Raw genomic sequence first — 19,547 nt, forward strand, 5'->3', positions numbered from 1 at the left:
GTGGTGTAAGATTCGAGGTCTTTCATTGCAGCAAGTCACGAGAACCCACAAACTAGAGAGCTGTACTTCTTTGTAAATGTTTTCTATATATTGTATACTTGCTCCAATGCTTCTCTGGAGCTGTAACTTTAAATGCAGGGCTCTTTAATTCTCTGGACCTTGAACTTGCCATGCCCCGAAGAAATCCTTCATTCGCACTTGAGAGAATATACATGAAAAAGCAAATTTTTCTTGTAAACCAATTTGTATGCATGAACTACTTTGTGTCTGAACTACTTTTTAATGGGCTATGTTTAATACTCAGTAAATTTTTATGATACTCTGAAAATGTCTTTGTAAGTATGAGATTTTCTTTCATATTACTATTCAATATTTTCTTGTCCTTCCTCTCAGCTCTTATTTGCAGAGCAGGTATTATTTACAAACTAGACTACCAAGGGATGCTGATAATGAGATTTATGCAAATCTCATGTGGTTAAATATTCATGTATTGAAACTGTGCATAAGACATGTTATTATTAACTCAATGTTTACTATAAATATTGTATACCTTAGGAGTAGATGCATAAATCTTTCTTATATCTTTCTACTATTTATAGATGAATTCTCATTTAAAAATTCCTAAATTCGCTTGCCAGTGGTGTCACCTGCTTTTAATCCCAGCACTCAGGAGGCAGAAGCAGGCTGATCTCTGAGATTGACACCAGCCTGGTCTACAGAGAGAGTTCCAGGACAGTCAGGGCTACACAGAAAAACATTGTCTCAAAGCAAAACTCTTAAATTCAAGAGAAATCAACTTAATTACCAACTACAGAAAAGTGCATATTCTTTTTATTTTTCAACTGGTTATTTGGTGCAACATTGAAGACTCAAAAACAGCAGAGAAAGACAAAACTATAAACAGGGCAGATTCTTCCATTGTGCTGTGTCTCTTGCTGCCAGCTTCCCACTGGTCCTGTGGACTCTCCAAAACAAGATAAAGAAACTGTTCATTTCTTCTGAACACAACAAAAAGTGTTCTGCAACCTCACATAGAAACTCATGCTTCCTGTATCTTCCATTGCTGCCCCAGGACATTGAAGCTGGGAAGGAAGCCTGGGGTGACAGGCAAAAAAAACCCTGAAAGGTCTCAGGCCACAAAGCTTGCAATAAAACAGGAATAAGGGCAGGGTCAGATTTGTTGTTCTAGAAATTTTACTTCTGCCAGTAACTAGAAGAGATTGGAATTAAAAACACATGGTCTCAGAGAGTCAAGTTCAAATCCCTTGGAAATGCAAAAAAAAAAAAAAAAAAAAAAAAGCCGTTCCTGGACACATTACAGCAAGATGTGAATACAGCAGTAGTGACATGGTGATTTAATGTTGAGTTAAATGGGACAAGTGTAAAAGAGACAAAGAAGCAGGGAAGACTAATTGGGATGGTCCTTTCATGGACTGCTGCTGTCGCCATGTGTGTGGGAGCTGCTGTGTGCAGAGTCCCAATGTCCTCTCCTACAGACCAAGGCCCACATGTCATTTGCTATGTCAGTTAGCAAATGAGAGCACATGTCATTGAAGAAGGCATGGGAATCACCAGCCTCAGAAGGAGGGCATTGTAAAGTACCTTTTATCTCACAGATGTAACAGTCATCTCCAAAGCTGACTGCTAACCTAGGCCTAGCTTGGAAGCTTCTAGCCTCCATACAATTTAATCTAGGCCTAGAATATTTTCAGCTGCTGAGACTGACTGATGAATAAACTCACCCTTTCTACCTCTTTCTGAACGATGGCTACTTGCCTTAACTCAATTGTTCTGGCTCAAACTCCTCTCCAAACTGATTGATTCAATCTGGCTTCTTTCTTTTCTGGCTCTTTGCTCTGTGGCTTCAAGCTAACACTAGCAATCTGTCCTAATCTTCTGGCTCCTTCTCCTTCTCTGAATTATTCTATTTTTACCTGTGTCTAGCTTGTTCCCTGCACAATCTGTCTCGGTCTCAGTAAAACTGCCCCAGAATTCTACAAACTCAAGTCTAGGGCACTGCCTCTCAACTGACTGGCTCAACTGAACTGCCTGAACAGAATTCAGAGATCTGCATCCCTCTGTCTCCCAAGTGCTGGGATTAAAGGCGTGCACCACCATGACAGTACCAAAGCTTTTCTTTAACTGAAGCTTTCTCTATACCAGGCTGGCCTTGAACTCAGAGATTTTCTTGCCTCAGTCTCCTGGGATTAAAGGTGTGCCTATAGCCAGCCAGAGTAGCCATGTTTCTGATTTAAAATTTTTCTACAGGGTGTTCTCAACAGAACCTGAAACTGTAATGAACCTCTTGGAATCATACCACTGCCTCTGAGCTAGTAGCATATTTCAGACAAGAAAGTGGTGTGGTCACTTCTTGCACAGTCTACAGCAATATCTAGAGGTGAATGACAAAACTCAAGATGGTTCACCTCAGCTGTGCAGAAGATGTCTTGGACCAGAAGATACTAGAAAAAATTTTGCCTAAACCCTCATCAGCCTTTTTCATCAATGTAGTTCCCTGTCCCTATCCTCTCTGTGAGTGTTGTCAGCTCTGCCCTTCTCTCCAACAGGTCAAATGAAAGTCACATTTGATTCACCCTCTGCAGCTCTCTTCTAGGAGCCCTTCTCAACTCTTGAGGAGCTAGGCTTCTCTAACCCTGACAGGATCTGTCTGTAGTCTTTACACACTTGAACTCTGTCTAGCACTAATTCCTGAGAATTTGGCTCTTTTTACAGCAAGACCTCAATTACTTCTCAGTTTATGTTGGTACTATATGAGAACCTCAGCATAAATTACAATGTCCTAAATCAAAATGGCATGGGTGAGGCCACAGAGATGACTCATACTAAAAATACAAATTGCCCTTACAGAGGACCTAAGCTTGGCTCCTATTACCCATAACAGCCAGCTCACAATCACCTGGAACTCTCATACAGATGGATCTAATGCTGTCTTCTGACCTCTTCAGACACCTGCACTTATGTGTGCCCACACACAGATTCACATACACACAGACACATAAATAAAAATAATACAATAAATATTTTGAAACTATATGTAATATACCTAGTATATTGAATGTAACAGCTTAGCCATCTACTCCAAATGGGCTAAGGCTCCTACTTCCTGGCAGCAAACCTAGAGAATATTGGACAACAGGCCATTAAGATCAAGAAAACAGCAAAAATATCATCTCCAAATATGACAGTTACTGAAGATACTTCATTCTTGTGCCATCCCCAATCTCAAGTCCTAAGTCGAAGTGTTATGTCAGGGACTAAAAACAAACCTTTAAAAAACTGTTCTCTACCCCCTGAAACTCACAGCAATCTCTTGAAAGCATCAGACCTTCATGAACTCTGATAAATCAGCAGCAGCAGCATCATATGCTATGCACCAGGCTCATTAATAGGCCACACAAACAAGATAGTTGCCATATTAGGCAAATGAGCTATTCAATTTTCTCTGTGGTAAAAAGAGTAGGGTTAGAAACAAAAGCTGTGTTCTTACCACAAATATTTATGCAGAAGACATCTTAAGTCAGCTAATAGAATGCCCTAATTGTGTTTGTAAATTTGTATTTCTAAGTCAACTTATTTTATTGTTATTTGATACTCTTAGCTACTGTAAAAGTAGTGCTTCTAGAATATAAGGTTTCCAAGAATACTACACAAGGCAGTGTTCCCGTCTCTTCCTGAGAGCACTGCCCTTGGCACTACTTCACTGAACAAGGAGAACATTTCCAAGCTCAGGCTCTGGACACTGTCAGGTGACAGTACTGCCTGGTCCTCCCTAGTATGGACTATGAGTCCTGAGATGACAAAGAACATTCTATCTGGGAACAGAGCCCAGATTTATTTAATATTATACTCTCTAACTTCTTTGCTTTATGTATGTATGGAGAGTAAATAATCAAATACAACTAGCCAGCAGGCTATTATAAAAGCACAAATAAAATGCAATTCCTAGCTGATTACATGGGCTTTCATCCATCCAAATGTACTTTATTAGATTTAAATTATACTATTGAGCATTTAAACAACTCTGTACTTAAGATGAGTCTGTAATTAATTACACAGCATTGATATAATAACTACATCTCTGGTTATTGGTTTTGAATATAAAGGAAAAACCATCAAGATTATCTTGAATCTCTTGGAATTCAACCATTGATTTTTTAGGCCTAAAAACTATAGAAATAAATGGGTTTGATATATCATGTGTATCCCACTGTAGCTCTAGGTCTACCAAGTTCAACTATATGTCTATTTTTCCTACTGAGGGTACTTCAGGCCAATATGGCTGAGTCTCATTACTTCTGTAGCCTCACAAAGAAGAAATAGCTCTCCTCACCTATGTATCCAAAATCTTGTGTTGGGTACATTAACACACTGTCTCTCTTATTTTTGTTGCTTTATAGAGCTATAACAAAAATACTGAGAACCTAGTACTGCATAAGAAATAGAGGTTTATTTACCTCATATCTCTGGAGACTCAAGATCATGGTTCTAGCATATGGCCATCTCCAAAATCATATGGGAAGAACAAGAAAGTGAGTCAAGATGCTCACAGGAGAAAGGAAGGCAGTCTTACACACTCTGAGAATTCCTCAGACTGAGAATGCACCTTCTCAAATAAAGAATTCGTCCTTCTCTAACATTCACTCACCTCCCATCAGACACAACTTTTTAAAGTTTCTCCAGACACTCACAGGGCACTATGAACCAAGCTTATAGCACATAAACCTTTGAAGGACAATCCATATTCAACTGTAGGGAGTGTTTCTATGTCCCACTCACAGCCGCGACATTTTAGAAGTGTTCTGACCCAATCAAAACATAATGCAGGTAAATGTCCCCTGTATCTCCCCAGCTCCCTCTCCTCTTCCACCTCTCTTTGAGTTCAAGGAACCACATGCAGACTCAAGCTGCTCACTGTTCTTCTCCTCATCCCTGATCCTGCTCACCCCAAAATCCAGGCTGTAAACTCATGGATTGTCAGCAGCTCACCCCTCAAGGTTTCACTTAAAATAAGCAAACCATGGCATTATTTATAAAGCCTGTGAATCTAATCTGATATATTCCGGAATTTTTGTTACACTGAGCTGTTAAAGGAAATTAGGATTTTGAAACTAAAATAGATTATGTTGAAAACATTGGTTTGACTCACTCTCATTGTACACTGTTCCTACTTGATATAAGTAACAAGGGAGTGTTGAGTTTTCAGAACCATGAAATACTTCATGATTCTAGGAAGAATTTTTTGGTATTTTTCTGTAGTTCACATAGAATTTTCATCCTTGGCTAAACTTCCTCCTGCTCAAAAATATCAAGTACCTCTTTTAACTAGTCCTTTAAGAGAGAAGTTTTTTCTAATATCCCACAGATGCAAGCATTAGAAGATTGGTAATAAAAAAAAAAAAAAAAAAAAAAGAAGAAGATTGGTAACAACCCATCCAACTGTGCTGATTACACAGCTACTTCTTTACTTCCTAAACATGCAGAACAAATATTTTCATAGTGTTCATATTCATCTAGGTGGCATATTGTAACCTAGAAAAGGTTTAAAGCATACGTGTGTGTGTGTGTGTGTGTTATAAGCAAGTACTAAAGCATTTTACATAAAGAACTTAAACATTGCAAAGTTTAAGAACTGGGAGGGATTCTGAAATTAACCTGTACAATATTTTCTACTATATTTTTCTTTTTTATATTTTTTTTCTTTTCTAAAAAAATATATCTGTACCCCCATGATGCCAGTGTCTCCAGAAGCCAGAAAAGAATGTCATATCCTTTGGAACTGGAGTTATAGAGAGTTGAGAGGTAGACCCTGAACCCAATTCCTCTGGAAAATCAGCCAGCTCTTTACTATTGAGCCACTCTATAACCCAAGTGGTATGTTTTCATGAGGCCCTTGGAAAAGGAATAGAATGTTGCCAGATTTATACACAGCATAGAACAGGTGACAACTAGTTATGAAAGAAAATAAAGAGGAAAAGCATAGGACTCCTAAGGGTGAGTTATGCAAAAATATTATCATAGAAGTGTTTTCAATAGAGAGACAGTTATTTAAAATAAAATTTGCTGTCCAAGCAAGGGCCTTTTCCAACATTCACTTAAGTCTCAAGATAGAAATGCTCACCATGATGGCATCTGCAATCTCAGCATTTGAGAGCTTGACTCAGGAGGATTGATGTGAGATGAAGTATGCTTGGTCTCCAGCATAAGACTTTCTTTCAAAACAAACAAACACAAAAGAAGTATGAAGACTCCACATATTTCACTCATAAACAGAGAAATCAAGGTAGTGTTAGGCACGCTACTACAGGAGAAAGGTGGCTATCAATCTCACCCAACTGTGAACCCTGTGAACTACAATAATGACCTACCTGGCAAGAATCCTGCTGATGTAATATTGTCACCAATATTACACGAGTACCCAATTTCTGCCTGTATAGATAGCCCACCCAAAAAAGGGTAACCCATACTTGGCACTGCTCATTAGGCCATAACTCCTAGCTGTTAAATCAAGGGTTCTAGGAGAAAACCTATGGGCATAGCATTATAATCACTCCTAATGACTTACTGCTATAGTCACAAGTCAGTGCAGCTCTCAACTCTTTTTAGAAGAGTTTCTTCCTGCAGAAGAGTTTCTGTGGTGATTAACACTGAAACCTAGAGTTGGTCAATATGCCGAGAATAAGAAGCTTTGGAATATTCATTCCTAAACGGGGCATTTATATCACACCCTTCCTCTCAAGGCTCAGGATCTTTGAAGAAGAGAGGATATAAAGATTTTAAGAGCCAGAAGTATTGAATGACTTCAAGAAAACAGTGTCTCCTATACACCACTGAGGTAGATGCACATATGAATTCACAGAAGTTGTGACACTATGAACAATACCCTCACAAGTTCAAGCCAGATAAAATTTCAGTATGGTGGCACTCAGAGGAAGGATAGCGGGCTACCAAGAAGAGACCTGATACCCTATGAGCATATACAGGGGGAGGAAGTCCCCCTCAGTCAAAGTCATAGAGTAGGGGAGTAGGGGAAAATGGGAGGGAGGGAGGAATGGGAGGATACAAGGGATGGGATAACCATTGAGATGTAATAGGAATAAATTAATAAAATAAAATTTTAAAAAGAAAGAAAATTAAAATATGAAATTTGAAGAACTAAAAAAAAAATTCAGTATTGAGGTTTAGGCAGTGGGCATGTGGTCACACCATTAACTGAGAAGAAATTGGCACCTGACAGCTTCTGGGAAAAGCAGAGTCACTTTTCTTTAATGGTGTGACCTCTGGAATATTGGTCATACACCAGGATAGGCTTCTCACCCAAGCAAAGTTGGCCAACAAAAACTGGGTTCAATTGGCTTAAGAGAGAATGAATATATGAAGATGAAAGGTAGGGAAGTAGCAGTGAATCTGAAAGGAGTTAGTGAATATGATCAAAATACATTTTATGGAATTTTCAACAAATTAATAAAAATAGTGTTTAAAATGTCCTCTGAAAGACTCCATCCAGCAAGGGATCCAGAAAGATGCTGGGACTCATGGTCAGACTCTGGGCAAAGCACTGAGAGTTGTATGGAAGAGTGGGGGGATGGAAGGTCCCAAAGGGTTCATGAGCCCCCAGACCATCAAGGACAGTGGATCTGAGATCAAGGGGCCTGCAACAAACTGTTATACCAACCAAGGACAATGCATGCAGTAAAGCTAGACCCCCTGTTTATATAGAGCCAATGCATGACTAATTCTGCATGGTTGTGAGGGCAGCAGGGACTGCCTCTGACAGGAACTCTAGTGCCCCTGATTTGATCACTTCCCCTTCATGAGGAGGCCCAGCAGGCACACAGAGAAAGGGGATGCAGTCTATCCAGATGAGACCTGATAGGCTGTGGTCATATGGGGGGGCGAGGTCCCCTTCTGTCAGAGGTCTAGGCAAAGGGAAGATACAAGCAAGAAGATAACAAGCAAGATGCAATCTGAATAAATTCAAATAAAAATAAAGTATCCAAATCTAAACACAGGATATAGCTTAGCATAGTGCCATAGCTCCAAGCTGAGTACTCAAAAGGTGGAAGCAGAAATATCATGAGTTCATTCTCCTACTCAGCCATACAGTGACTTCAAGGCCAGACTTGGCAACATGAGATTATCTCAAAAAACAAACAATACTGTAATCTGATATGGATATCAGAATATCCATAAAAATGGATATAAGAATTATTTATACAATAACAAAACTCAGAGGCATCTAAGATGATCTTCAATACATAAAAAAATGTAATATTTACATAGAAAGATGCTATCAGACCTTAAAAAGACACAAAAGAAACTTAAATGTGCATTATTAAGTGAAAGAAGACAAACTGAAAAGGCTCTATACTGTAAGTCCAACTACATTACACTCTGGAAAATGTAAAAGACACAGTAAGACCAATAGTGTCTACAGCTAAGGGAAAATAAAATATGGGTAAGTAGAGAGCAAATGATTTATGAAGCAGAGTCCTATCAGTACAAGAAGGGTAGTGGGCATATGCCATCACCTGATGCTCCAAATCTACAGAACATAAAACACCAAGAATGGAGCCTAATTAAAACTTGGAATTTCAGTAGTACATCTGTTCCATTCTTAACAAATGGACTCCCACAGAAGGATAGTGAGGAGGGAGACATGCAAACTCTGTACTTCCCACTCAATTTTGAACATTTATTTAGATCCAGTTTTATTGAATGATTTTCCTGAATTTTATTTTTCCTATTGTGTGTCACAGACATGAAGCCTTAATTATAGTACATTTTGTGACTTTTTGCTTTATTTTCATAGTCAGAATTTAAATTATAATCTTTTGTCCTCCAAGTGATGCAGAAAAACCTCCTATGCAGTCTATGACAACCTTACTGTGTTTTAGATTAAAAGAACTGAGAGGCTGTGGACAGTGGACACTAGTGCAAATGTTTATTATTTTTAAAAAAAATCAAAGGGCTCCGAAGTGTGACTCCAGAGTTTGCTCTGTGTTCACTACAAATTCTCAAATACCTACTGATTCCATTCAGAGGAGTTTGTCCACTCCAATGATGTTCTAATGTCCCTCGTTTGTTTTGTTCTGTACTGATGCCTGACATAGAGAAGTTGATCAATAATTTTGACTCTAGATTCCAGAACAACTGCTTCTTTAAAAAAATCATATTGGTGGCTGAGGAGATGGCTCAGCACTCTTAAGAACACTTGCTCTTACAGAGGACCCAGGTTTAGTGTCCAGCAATCACATGGCAGCTAACAACTATCCATAACTCCAGTTCTAAGGAACTCATCTCCCTCTTCTTGCCATTGGGGGCATTTCAGACACATAATACACATACATAAATGCAGGTGCAGGCAAAACACCTATACACTCAAAAAAAAAAAAAGCAGACATTGAACTATATGGCTCAACTATATCGTTCCTGGACATATATTCAAAGGACTTGCATTTGAATGAATGATAAAGTCTTCCATAGGTCATACATTTGAGTGTTTCGTTCTCAGTAGAACCAATGAGAAGGATTAGGAGGCTTTGGGGTTTCAAAAGCCCAATCTAGGATCTCTCTCTCTCTCTCTCTCTCTCTCTCTCTCTCTCTCTCTCTCTCTCTCTCTCTCTCTCTCTTTCTGCCCACTGCCTACAGATTAGGATGTAAAACTCTCAAGTACTGCTCCAGTGCCATGACTGTCTGCTTCTCACCTTGATGATCATGGACTAACCCTCTAAAACTATAAGCAAATCCCCAATTAAATGTTTTTTATATGAGTTGATTTGGCCATGGTATCTTCAAAACAATAGAACAGTGACTGAAACAGGACTTGGTACCAGGAACTAGGGCACTAGTGTTACAGGCCTGACCATGACATGGTTTAGGGAAATATGGAAGATTTGGGGATTTGGGATTAATAAAGTAGTTGAATGCTGTAAGTGGGGCTCAATGGACATCATAGTAGGAGCATGTTAGACAGTAGTGCTGGAAACTATGTGGATTATGGCCCAGCTCAAAGGGTTTTAGAAGAGGAAAGCATTAGCATCTGTCATAGAAACCGTTCTTGTAATAATTTGGCAGAGTGTGGTTGCTTTCTTCCCTAGTCCAAAAAAATCTGCCTGAGTATAAATTGGAGAATTTTGGATTGATATTATTGGGAGATATTTCATAACAGCCTAGGATTAACCACTCTGTCCTGTGGTTACAAGTGGTCACTCTTATGATAGACCTATAAGTGAAAACAAGCAAGCAGAGAAAAGAGAAATACAAAATGTGTATGCAGGTTGAAGAGAAAAAGAGAACCAGGATATGTAATGTAGGCACCAAGTTTTGTATTTCAATAGATGGAAAGTTTAAAGAAATAAAAAGCTTAAGTGAGTTTAGTTCAAGGAAGGGGCCAGGATTTTGCCCCAGCAAGCAGAAGAACTTGTCAGCTTCTACCACATAGTTCTAGATTTAGAGTCAAGAAGGAGACAGAAAAGGAGTTGTTGACATTTTCTCTATTTTTAATTAACACCGCTGAGGTCAGATGTATGACAGGAATGTCCATCATGGAGGCCCTGAGAGCCATCGCTTGACTTTATGAGAGTGAAACCCAGATTACACTAGAGACCCCAAGATGCTGGAGATGCCAGAGCCCATGAACTACCTCCGAAGGAGAGCTGCAGGCATAATGTGGTACCAACCTTGGAGAAAGGTGTGATTATAGTCAGCAAAGCTAGAAAGACAAAAAGAATCTAATAAACCTGTAATACTTGATACAGAATTTTGGAATTTGTCCTGATAGTTTTTGGGCTTGGTTTGGTCTAGTATTTTCTTACTATGGTCCCTTTCATCCCCTTTAGAATGGTAATGTGTATTCTGTTCCATTGTATGTTGGAAGTACAAAATCTGCTTTTTTATTTTTCATTTACCAGGGGGTACAATTACGAGATTGTCTTAAATCTCAGAAAAGACTTTGTATTTTTAAACAGTGCTGAGATTGTTTTAAAGAAAAACTATGAGTCTTTGGGCACTTGAAGGTGAGCTGAATAGACTCATATTGAGCAAAGTAGAGATGAGAGGGGTGCAGGGCTTGAATTAGGGAAAGTTAACCAAAATGAAGAGTGCATGTAAAGCCATATAGAAATTGAAATATAACAACAACAACAACAGCAACAAAAGAATCAGAAACAAGATAACCTGTATGGCTGAAAACTATTGCTCCTAGAAGCAGTGAGTTATAGACAAAAATCCACATGCCAAGAATAAGATGCTTCTATGTGAGTTACTGGTCAGGGTGACCCCAGAGTCCTCCAAAATGTCACAAGTTCTGGCCCCTGCACTTTGTTGCCCACCAGAACTAGATAATAAGAGCATACTGCTAAAAATACCACAAATGTTAGTCACAAGAATGAAGAAATCAAATTAAGCTAGAATATTTTCCTCTGTTCTCTGGTTTTCATATTCCTTGATAGAAGATAAGGCAACAAATGTATCAGAACTGTGACCCCACAAACTACAACACCAACCTTTCAAACTACTTTAAATCAATTACAAATAATAAGAATTAAAATAGAAGTAGAGAACATATTTTAAAGTATGCAATTCTTCTAATAGTGTAAATTCCTTCTGGTGTATGGCCTAGATAAATTGGAATTTTATTTGTGCAAACTGATGGAGGTACCTTCATTGTGAGTCTAGGTGGTGGGTAAGTAATTTCTAACTCTTCAGATATGTGTAGCTCATCAACATCAACATGTACATCAGTATGATAATCATCTTAGAGGAAGACATATGGTATAGACAATAAAACTCAGCGTTACCATAGCAGTTACAAACAAGGACTTTTTTCCTAAGTAAAAGGTGAAAAGAAATGATAAAAATATCTGGTGTTAGGGGTCCCGCTCAAACTAAGGCACCAGCCAAGGACAATACAGGAGGTAAACTTTAAACCCCTCCCAGATCTAGCCAATGGTCAGAATATTCTCCACAGTTGAGTGGAGAGTGTGATACAACTTTCTCACGTACTCTGGTGTCTCACATTTGACCATGTGCCCTGGAGGGGGAGACCTGGTGGCACTCAGAGGAAGGACAGCAGGTAGCCAAGAAGAGACTTGATACCCTATGAGAATATATAGGGGGAGGTAATCCCCCTCAGGAACAGTCATAGGGGAGGGGAATAATGGGAAAATGGGGGGGGGGAGGAATGGGAGGATACAAGGGATGGGATAAACATTGAGATGTAACAAGAATAAATTAATAAAAAAAAAAAAAGAAAAAAAAATCTGGTGTTTTCTAGATTGGCACCAAATACATCCAACAGAAATATTGTGTTCTACTTGTCCTTTAAAACTTCCAGTGGGAATCTTTTCTTTCCTTTCACTGACACCCCCGATGAGTCACAAAGATCTTCTCCAACTTTCCTCCCCCAAACTCATCCTGTTATCCAAGCATCCAATGGCAGCAGAAATTCTCTGAAAACACACCAAATGAGAAGGCCAGGGAAACTCGTAAGCTAACAGAAAATCTTTTTACCACTCCTTCCTCTTCTCCAAATCCAATCCCAAGTCTCTTTCTGAGTTCTACAACAGAACACTTACTATAGCCTTCCTTCCCCAAGCACAACTCTACTATGGATCACACAAACCTACTCCTTCTAGCCTCCCTCTTGGGACTCATTACTTTATCACAGACCAAAACTCCACCCAACACCCCCTCCTAACCCACAAGTCACTCTTACCAGGCAACCAGGAAGACTGATTGCATATCTTCGTCCTTCTTGCCCTCTGTTCTGCAGACCCAAACCCACAAAAACGAAAAACACCTATTGCAGCCATTCCTAGGCCCCTGCACCCATCTCCTGTAGATCATACAGATCTTCCCCTACTAAATAGCCTCCTCTAACAAGTTGGTATTTTTCCCAGACTCTAACTCCACCTAGAACCCTCTAACAACAAGCCACTCCTGTCAGTAAATTAGGTAGGCTTAACGGAGATCTTCTTATCTTCTTCTGCTCCTCCATATCAAATTTCCCAGTCTCATCCTCATCACTATAGCAGACCTGCTGAGATGACCTCTCTTACCTGTCTGCCAGCAGTCTAAAGAGATTAAATAAGCGGGGAGATCCAAGATGGCAGCGAGCAGTGTGGACCGCGTTTGGAGGCTCCAGTGAACAATTCAGGGAATTGCACAGATTTCTGAGCCAGGAACACCGAGGTCCGAACATCACGGCAGCGGGAGTGCTCCAGGGTTCGGAGGAACCAGGGTGCGGAGGACCTGCGTGCCCCTGCACACGGGAGGATCGTGGTTTTTCTCTGATCGGAGCGGCAGCGGCACCAGCAGCGGCGGCTGAGGTTTGCAGCTCATAGCCTTCCGGTGGAGGCGATTGGTGTGGTGGCTGGTGGGAATTGCTGCGGGAGAGGGGACTCGGGGCAGGATTTGGGTCGCGTGGAGCCTTTGGACCCAGACTGGACTCGGCGGACAGTTCGGCCCCAGAGTCCCGGGTACTGGCCCGGCCCAGCAAGCAATTCTGCCCGAGGCACTAACTCAGCGTGGCCACAGCTCCCCTGCTGTGGCGCAGGCTCAGTTGAGCTCGCAGCTCCACACTAGGCACTACCTCAGCTCAGCGGCAGCTCCCCTGCGGTGACACAGGCTGGGCGGAGCACTTGTTCCACCACTGGCGCTAACTCAGAGCAGGCGCAGTTCTCCTGCTGTGGCGCAGGCTTGGTGACATGCTCAGTTCCATCCTAGGCACCACCTCAGCTCAGCGGCAGCTCTCCTGCCGTGACACAGTCTGGGCGGAGCACTTGGTTTCACCACAGGCGCTAACTCAGAGCAGCCACAGTTCTCCTGCTGTGGTGCAGGCTGGACAGAGCTCTCAGTTCCACCAGCTCTAAGACTCTGGTTGGACACAGTGTGCAGTTTGAATCCAGAATTCCTGGCTGAGATTGGTGGTCAGTTCGGGCCCTGAGTCAATAACTGACCACAGCACGCACTTTGGGCCAAAAGGCCCTAGCGGAGCTTGGTGCGTAGTCCCAGCCCAAAAATTCTGTCTGGACCCTGTGTGCATTTTGGGCCCAAAATCCCTAGCTGAGCTTGGCAGACGGTTCAGGCCCTGAGAATCTAGCTGAGTTCTGCCCGTGGTTCGGTCCCAGTGCTCCTGGCTGGACTTGGCAGGGAACACAGAGGCTGTGGATACCTTGGCCTGACCCAACGCTCATTCAGAGACCCAGAACAATTGCAGGATCCACAGCAGAGGGGGGCTGAGGATCACTGGCTGTGAGAGACCAGAACAACAGGGATAACCTCCTAACATCCACACCAGTGAAGCTTTGAGCTCGCAGCTTAGGGAAATCGTGAGAAAACAAGTGAATCTATCGTCAGACACCCTCCATTCAACTCTGGAAGCTACCCAACAAAAACAAAGACGGCAAGATGTCTAAAGGACAACGAAAAAGCATACGCAAAAAAACCCAAAACAACATGGCGTCTCCAGTTTCCAGCTATCCCAAAGAAAACCACCCAGAGATCTCAAATACAACGGATATACAAGAAAATGACCTCAAATCCTTAGTAATGAGGATGATAATGGAGGAAACCAATAAAATTCGTAATCAAATGCAGGAAGATGCAGACAAACAGGTGAGAGACATAAAAGAAGCACATAGAGTGGAACTGGAAAAATTGCAGGAAAATGCAAACAACCAGATGAAAGAAATAAATAAACGGTTCATGCTCTGAGGACCTATAAAGAGGCAATGGAAGAAACTCAGGAATATACAAAAAATCAGATGAAAGAAATCAAAAAATCAGTTCAAGATCTGAAAATGAAAAAGGATTCAATGATAAACACACAGACAGAAGAAAAACGAGAACGTGAGACCTCAGAGAAGAAGGCGAGCAACACAGAGGTGAGCTTTTCTAACAGAATCCAAGAGATGGAAGAACGAATCTCAGGGCTAGAAGATACAATCACAGATATTGAATCAACCATTAAAAAAAATGCCAAATTTGGAAAACTCCTGACACAAAACATCCAAGAAATTAAGGACACCATGAAAAGAAGAAATCTGAGGATAATAGGCATTGAAGAAAGAGAAGACATCAGACTCCAGGGCCCAGAAACTATTCTCAACAAAATCATAGAAGAAAATTTCCCCAATCTAAAGAAAGAGATGCCTATAAACATACAAGAGGCCTACAGAACGCCAAATAGAATTGACCAGAAAAGAAAAACTGCCCGCCACATAATAATCAAAACACAAAACATGCAGAACAAAGAAAAAATATTAAAAGCTGCAAGGGAAAAGGGCCAAATAACATTTAATGGTAAACCTATCAGAATTACACCCGACTTCTCAGCAGAGACCATAAAAGCCAGAAGGGCCTGGACAGAGATCCTGCAAACCCTAAGAGAACACAGATGCCAGGCCAGACTACTTTACCCAGCAAAATTATCAATAACCATTGATGGAGAAAACAAAATATTCCATGACAAAAACAAATTCAAACAGTACCTACCCACAAACCCAGCTTTACAGAAGGTACTAGAAGGAAAACTCCATCCCAAAGGGACAAGCTACAACCAAAACTACCCAGGAAATAGATAACTATCCCATGGCAAAAACACAACTACACAAATGCTCGACTGGAAACAACATCAAAATTAAGACTCTTAACAGTCACTGGTCATTAATATCTCTCAACATCAATGGCCTCAATTCTCCAATAAAAAGACACAGACTAACTGAATGGGTACATAAACAAGATCCAACATTCTTCTGCATCCAAGAAACACATCTCACCCATAATGAAAGGGATTACCTCAGGGTAAAAGGTTGGAAAAAAAATATTCCAAGCAAATGGTCACAAGAAGCAAGCAGGCTTTAGTATCCATTTTAGTATCCATTTAGTATCCATTTTAGTATCGAACAAAATAGACTTTCAACCAAAATTAATCAAAAGGGATGAGGAGGGACACTTCATACTCATCAAAGGTAAAGTCAACCAAGATGACATCACAATTCTGAACATCTATGCTCCCAATACAAGGGCACCCACATTTGTAAAAGATCTCCTAAAAAAGCTTAAACCACACATCGATCCCCACACAATAATAGTGGGAGACTTCAACACCCCACTCTCACTGAAGGATAAGTCATTGAAACAGAAACTAAGCCGAGAAATAACATCATTAACCAATGCCATGGGTCAAATGGATCTAACAGATATCTATAGAACCTTTCACCCAAACAAGAAAGAATACACCTTCTTCTCTGCACCCCATGGAACCTTCTCCAAAATTGATCACATCGTAGGTCACAAAGCAAGCCTCAATAGATACAAGAGGATTGAAATAATACCTTGAATCCTATCAGATCACCATGCTCTTAGGCTGCAATTCAACAACAACAGAAATAACAAAAAGCCTACACGTACGTGGAAACTAAACAACTCTCTGCTAAATGACACCTGGGTCAGGGAAGAAATAAAGAAAGAAATCAAGGAGTTTCTGAAATTCAATGAAAATGAAGAAACAACATACCCAAATTTGGGGGATACATTGAAAGCAGTGCTAAGAGGAAAATTCATAGCACTAAGTGTCTTTAAAAAGAAATTGGAAACATCGCACATAAGCATCTTAACAACACAACTGGAAGCTCTAGAAAAAAAAGAAGCAGAAACACCCAAGAGGAGTAGACGCCTGGAAATAATCAAACTCAGGGCTGAAATTAACAAATTAGAAACTAAGAAAACAGTCCAAAGAATCAACAAAACCAAAAGCTGGTTCTTTGAGAAAATCAACAAGATAGACAGACCATTAGCCAAACTAACTAAAAGGCAGAGAGACAGTACTGAAATCAACAAAATCAGAAATGAAAAGGGAGACATAACAACAGACACTGAAGAAATTCAAAGAATCATAAGATCCTACTTTGAAGGCATATACGCCACAAAATTTGAAAATCTAAGGGAGATGGACGATTTTCTTGATCAAGTTCACTTGCCAAAGTTGAATGAAGAACAGATAAACAAGTTAAATAGTCCCATTTCCCCTACAGAAATAGAAGCAATCATCGATGGTCTCCCAACCAAAAAAAGCCCAGGGCTAGATGGTTTCAGTGCAGAATTCTACCAGACCTTTAAGGGCGAGCTAATACCGATACTCTTCAAGCTACTCCAAAAGATAGAAATGGATGGAAAATTACCAAATTCATTCTATGAGGCCATAGTCTCATTGATACCTAAACCTCACAAAGACTCAACAAAGAAAGAGAATTTCAGACCAATTTCTCTTATGAACATAGATGCAAAAATACTAAATAAAATACTTGCAAAACGAATACAGGAGCACATCAAAGATATCATTCATCATGACCAAGTAGGCTTCATTCCAGGCATGCAGGGATGGTTTAATATACGGAAATCCATCAATGTAATCCACCATATAAACAAACTGAAAATAAAAAACCACATGATCATCTCCTTGGATGCAGAGAAAGCATTTGATAAAATTCAACACCCATTCATGTTTAAAGTTTTAGAGAGATCGGGGATACAAGGCACTTTCCTCAACATAATAAAGGCTATATACAGCAAGCCAATAGCCAAAATCAAAGTAAATGGTGAGATACTCAAGGAAATTCCTCTCAAATCGGGAACAAGGCAAGGCTGCCCACTCTCTCCATATCTCTTCAACATAGTACTCGAAGTTCTAGCTAGAGCAATAAGACAACAAAAGGAGATCAAGGGTATCCAAATGGGAAAGGAGGAAGTCAAATTATCCCTCTTTGCAGATGATATGATAGTGTACATAAGTGACCCTCAAAACTGCACCAGAGAACTCCTAAAGCTGATAAACACCTTCAGCAAATTGGCTGGATACAAAATTAACTCAAAAAAGTCTGTAGCCTTCCTATACACAAATGACAAGCTTGCAGAGGAAGAAATTAGGAAAACCACACCCTTCACATTAGCCACAAGCAATATAAAATATCTAGGAGTTACCCTAACTAAGCAAGTGAAGGACTTGTATGAAAAAAATTTCAAAACTCTGAAGAAAGAGATTGAAGATGACCTGAGAAGATGGTATGATCTTCCTTGCTCATGGATCGGGAGAATTAACATAGTAAAAATGGCCATCCTACCAAAAGCAATCTACAGATTCAATGCAATCCCTATCAAAATAACTACACAATTTTTTAAAGACATTGAAAGTTCAATTCTGAACTTCATATGGAAAAACAAAAAACCCAGAATAGCTAAAACAATCTTGTACAATAAAAGGTGCTCCGGAGGGATCTCCATACCTGATCTCAAACTGTACTATAAAGCAATAGTAATTAAAACAGCATGGTACTGGCACAGCAACAGGCTGGTTGATCAGTGGAATCGAATCGAAGACCCAGAGATGAATCCACACACATATGGTCACTTGATTTTTGACAAAGAAGCCAAATCCATTCAAGGGAAAAAGGATAGTATCTTCAACAAATGGTGCTGGTCTAACTAGAGGTCTATGTGTAAAAAAATGAAACTGGACCCATATTTGTCACCTTGCAAAAAACTCAAATCCAAGTGGATTAAAGACCTCAACATAAAACCAGAGACACTAAGCCACTTAGAGGAAAAAGTGGGAAAGAGCCTGGAACATATTGGCACAGGAGACAACTTCCTGAACAGAACACCAACGGCCCAGGCCTTAATGTCAACCATTAATAAATGGGACCTCATGAGGCTGAGAAGCTTCTGTAAGGCAGGAGACACTGTCAAGAGAACAAAGCGACAGCCTACAGACTGGGAAAAAATCTTCACCAACCCTACATCTGACAAAGGTCTAATATCCAAAATATATAAAGAACTCAAGAAATTAAACACCACCAAACCGAATAACCCAATTGAGAAATGGGGCTTGGATCTAAACAGAGAATTCTCAACAGAGGAGTATCAAATGGCTGAGAAACACTTAAAGAAATGCTCAACCTCCTTAGTCATCAGGGAAATGCAAATCAAAACTACTCTGAGATTCCATCTTACACCCATCAGAATGGCTAAGATCAAAAATTCAAGCGACACCACATGCTGGCGAGGATGTGGGGAGAGAGGAACACTCCTTCATTGCTGGTGGGAATGCAAACTAGTACAGCCACTTTGGAAATCTATCTGGTGCTATCTCAGAAAAATGGGAATAGGGCTTCCTCAAGACCCAGCTATTCCACTCCTTGGAATATACCCAGAAGATGCTCCAGCACACAACAAGAAACTTTGCTCAACCATGTTCATAGCAGCCTTATTCATAATAGCCAGAACATGGAAACAGCCTAAGTGTCCCTCAGTAGAAGAGTGGATAAAGAAACTGTGGTACATATACACTATGGAATACTACTCAGCTATTAAAAACAAGGAATTCCCGAAATTTGTGGATAAATGGATTGAGCTAGAAATGATCATAATGAGTGAGTTAACCCAGAAGCAGAAAGAATCAAATGGTATATACTCACTTATATCTGCATACTAGCCCAAGGGGCATGTCCCACAAAAGCCTTCACTTA

The sequence above is a fragment of the Acomys russatus genome, chromosome 2 (genome assembly GCF_903995435.1).
Source record: "Acomys russatus chromosome 2, mAcoRus1.1, whole genome shotgun sequence".
Lineage (NCBI taxonomy): Eukaryota > Metazoa > Chordata > Mammalia > Rodentia > Muridae > Acomys > Acomys russatus.